The following is a 4,007-nucleotide window of genomic DNA, read 5'->3' as shown; positions in this document are numbered from 1 at the left end:
CATAGATTTTAAAAATGTCTGATTTGTAGCTCTCAGAGATCTGTCCAGTTTAAGCCCTACCTAACCTTTAAGTAAAACAAGTTTATATATACTCCCAAACAAAAACCTTAGAGAGGCCTCTTTTGAGTCATATTAATTACAAAACAGATCGTTTTCCAGGGTTAGGAGCCGATCATTTCAGCTGTCCCCATATTCTTCTTGAAAATATAAAGGCAACAGGGGCATCTGCATGGTTCAGTTGTTAAGCGCCTGCCTTTGGTTCAGGTCATGATCCCAGAGTCCTGGGATCGAACCCCACATCAGGGAGCCTGCTTCTCTCTCTCCCTCTCCCTCTGCCTGCTGCTCCCCCTACTTGTGCTCTCTCTCCCTCTGTCAAATAAATAAATAAAATCTTAAAGAAAAAAGAAAAAATATAGACAATGGCCTCGTGTAAAGAGGCACAGATATCAAGGTGAAGAGTTTTTTTCTTTTTAATCATTATTCCCGTATTTCTACTCACTGATGGCACATAAACAGCTTTTTAATCAGTGTACCATAGCAAGCTCCAAAGCTAATGACTAGTCAAAAGCAACAGATGTAAGTTAAGAAAACATAGGCTGCCTACGGGTCCCCAGTTCACACACAATAATATTTCTCTACAGGTTACATTTATTCTTCTCTTTCGATCTACAGAAGACAAATTCTGCCAAACAGAGATGTATTAACATGACTTCTTATGTATATGAGTATTTCCATCTCTACAGTTGACTTTTTTTTTTTTTAAGATTTTATTTATTTATTCAACAGAGATAGAGACAGCCAGCGAGAGAGGGAACACAAGCAGGGGGAGTGGGAGAGGAAGAAGCAGGCTCACAGCAGAAGAGCCTGATGTGGGGCTCGATCCCACAACGCAGGGATCACGCCCTGAGCCGAAGGCAGACGCCCAACCGCGGTGCCACCCAGGCGCCCCTACAGTTGACTCTTGAACAACATGGGCTTGAACTGTACAAGTCCACTTATATGCAGATTTTTTCCAATCAATACCATACAGTACTGTAAATGTATTTTCTTTCTGATTTTCTTAATTACATGTTCTTTTGTCTAGCTTACTTTATTGGAAGAAAACAGTACACAATACATATACAAAATATGTGTTAACAGTTATGTCATCAGTAAGGTTTCTGGTTGACAGTGGGCTATTAGGTTTTTGGTGAGTCAAAAATTACACTGGAGGGGTGCCTGGGTGGCTCAGTTGTTAAGTTCCTGCCTTGGCCCAGGTCATGATCCCAGGGTCCTGGGATCCAGCCCACATCCGGCTCCCTGCTCAGCTGGAAGCCTGCTTCTCCCTCTCCCACTCCCCCTGCTTGTGTTCCCTCTCTCTCTCCCTCTCTCTCGTTCACTCTCTCTGTCGAATAAATAAAATCTTTAAAAAATTTTTAAAAAATTACACTAGAATTTTCTACCACGTGGAGGTTCACACCTCTAATACCTCCATTGCTCAAGGGTCAACTGTATATATATTTCTATATATATGTATATATATGCAACAAAGCAGAACACAAGCAAATGTAATACAACTATGATCTTTAATTTAACAGAACTGTTAGGAACTTGGAATTTTCTACAATTACTCTACAATATTTAGTGACTTTCCTGTAGCTAAACAAACCTTATATTTCGATTTAAAGAAAGAGAATTAGAGGCTCAATTATAGACCTACATTAAATAGATACCCTTATAATTTCTCTCCCATTATATTTTTCTTGTTTTCATATAAGTGCACAATTACTGTGTATTTAAGTGCACAATTACTGTAAACTTAAGCTGTATTCTCAGTAGCTTCTGCCAGCTAAAAGGGATTTAGGATTAAAGACGATTAACACAGAGGGCAAATGGAGGGTAAAACTTGTGTCTGCCAATCACTGAACAGATAACCTTTGGAAATCTTCAATTTGTCTTTGCAGAACCTACTGTAAGATATCACTCCAACGCTGGCATTAAGTTTGTTTAAAAAATAATGACGTTTTAAAAATCACCAAGTTGTTTAAGAGCAAAACAAAAAAAAGGTTTCAAAGTAACCAAGACATATGTTTACAGAGATTGAAAGGAGAGCTTTCACAGTGGGACAACAAAGATTCCGCGTTTAAAAAAATAACGGCATTGTGCTTCGTGCTAACATTCACACATTATTCTTAAACTAAACAAAATAAAAAAACACCCCAAGGAAGAGATCAAACATCCTTGCGCAAGGCCAAATTTGCATAGGCAGATAAGTGGCCGCCTTGGGGTGGGGGTTCTCCCTTCCCCAGATGCTTCAGTGAATTGGGCGCTGGCGGACGGAAAGGGAAGTCTGAAGGCTGGAGAGTAATTTGTTACTTTGGCTCAAAGAATTTCGTTATCATAGGTCAGATATCTGCTCATTTAAAATGATTATCTAAATATAATTAATCTCCTTTAGAATTGAAATTGCAAGCTCCTAAAATTCAGTTTTATTGCTCCCCACTTCCCTGCCCCCTCCCGACTCTGTCCCGAAATTAAAATTTGTTATCTGCGGTAAGAAAGTTTTCATCACACCCGACTCTCTCTTCTTTTTTCGCAAACTAGGGCCCTTTAAAAGACTCCTGGGGCCGGGGTCCTACTGGTGTGCGGGAAAGCGGTGGTCCCCGGGGCCCTGGTGTCCGGCCTCAGCCGGCGAGTGATCCCCTGGCACACCTGCAGCCGGCTTGGCGGGGCACTGCTGGGCGCCCCCCAGGGCCACCCTGATCCGGGATTCCGCTGGGAGTCATTTGGGATGCACGAATGAGAACGGAATTTAGACCCAGTTTTCTTTCTTTTCCTTCCTTTTTTATTTTGTAGTAGTTCTGAACTCAATTCCGCTGCCTTCCCGAGACGCGATCCCGTGTCTCACTCCTATTCTCACTCCTGAGGTAGTTTCCCCTCCAGCCCCGGCAGTAGAGCGAGCGGTGGAGGCGGGGAGGGGGCCGTAGGGGAATCAAAACGGAGAGGTTCAGGGTCGGGGGTCCTCACACTGAGGGATGCCTGCTGTCTTCCTTCCTTACACCCGGAATCTACCCCGCCGTCAAGGAGCGCGGAAAAGTGGTCCAAGGGACCTCGGAGAGCAAGGAACGAAGTAGGCGCAGAAGGACCCTCCCCCCGCTACGCCCCCGCCCCCCGGCTCCATCTCCCTCCGGTCCCTCCCCCTACCAGTGTCCAGGCCCCTTCTCTCGGCGGAGGTTGGCCCTGGTAGGTCGGGGCGCGGAGGGGACATGCCGGGCGGGCCTCGCAGGACAGGCTCGAGCTGGATCGGACAGAGGGTGGCAGCCCCGCAGCCCGCTCGGGATTACCTGCCGCTCACCGGCCGCTTACCTCTCTCGCTCCCTTGTGAAGCTCTGGCGTCTTGTGAGTTTCGTCTCCTAGGAAACGGCGGGGGGTTGCGCAGGCTTCTGCGCTTCCTGCCTGCTTACACCCCGCCCACAGGGGGCGTGGTCAGCCCGGACAAATCCACCCTGTCCTGCAAGCCCCGCCTCCCTCGGGGTAGGGCTTCCTTTAACACCTAGGCGTCTCTAGAACTGGTGCTCTCTCTATTTGGGGCTTGAGAAAGCCTTGGTTACCTTTACAGTTTTTTGTAGGAAGTTGATTTGTTTGCCCTTTATTCTGTTTTAGTTTTGTTTGGATTCATCCTACAAAAGAATTTGATTCGTTAAATCTGTTTTGCAGACTTGGAAAGGGCAGAAGAAAGATACAGGTTTGGCTATCCTTGTATTTGCTTATGCATATAGCACCTGGGGGAAAATAGCTCTTGGATTGCAGTCCCTTGTATCAGTCAACTGTTCAGGTATGTGTTACCTCCTAGGCAGCACTTCTAAATTTGTTATTTATTAATTCAGAGAACCTACAAAGTATCAGAGCATTAGTGGTCATTCCAAGATAAACTAATGTGTGTGTGTAAATAAATAAGTAAACAGTAACTAGTCTAGAATTGTGAGAGGAGGACAAACTTGTGTTACGGCAAAAAAATGCCCAGGTTG

General features: G+C 45.1%; 1 protein-coding gene across 1 annotated transcript in view; it reads right to left on the bottom strand.

Moving 5' to 3' along the window:
* MAK (male germ cell associated kinase) overlaps positions 1 to 3,441 on the bottom strand; it is a 54,949-nt gene extending 51,508 nt beyond the window's left edge. The window contains exon 1 of the mRNA XM_034660322.1: positions 3,346 to 3,441. The gene's annotated coding sequence lies outside the window, so the exon portion shown is untranslated. The remainder of the gene's footprint in view (positions 1 to 3,345) is intronic.
* Positions 3,442 to 4,007: the final 566 nt, after the last annotated feature.

Source organism: Ailuropoda melanoleuca, chromosome 5 (genome assembly GCF_002007445.2).
Source record: "Ailuropoda melanoleuca isolate Jingjing chromosome 5, ASM200744v2, whole genome shotgun sequence".
NCBI classification, from domain to species: Eukaryota; Metazoa; Chordata; class Mammalia; order Carnivora; family Ursidae; genus Ailuropoda; species Ailuropoda melanoleuca.
This window is presented reverse-complemented; position numbering and strand designations above follow the sequence as displayed.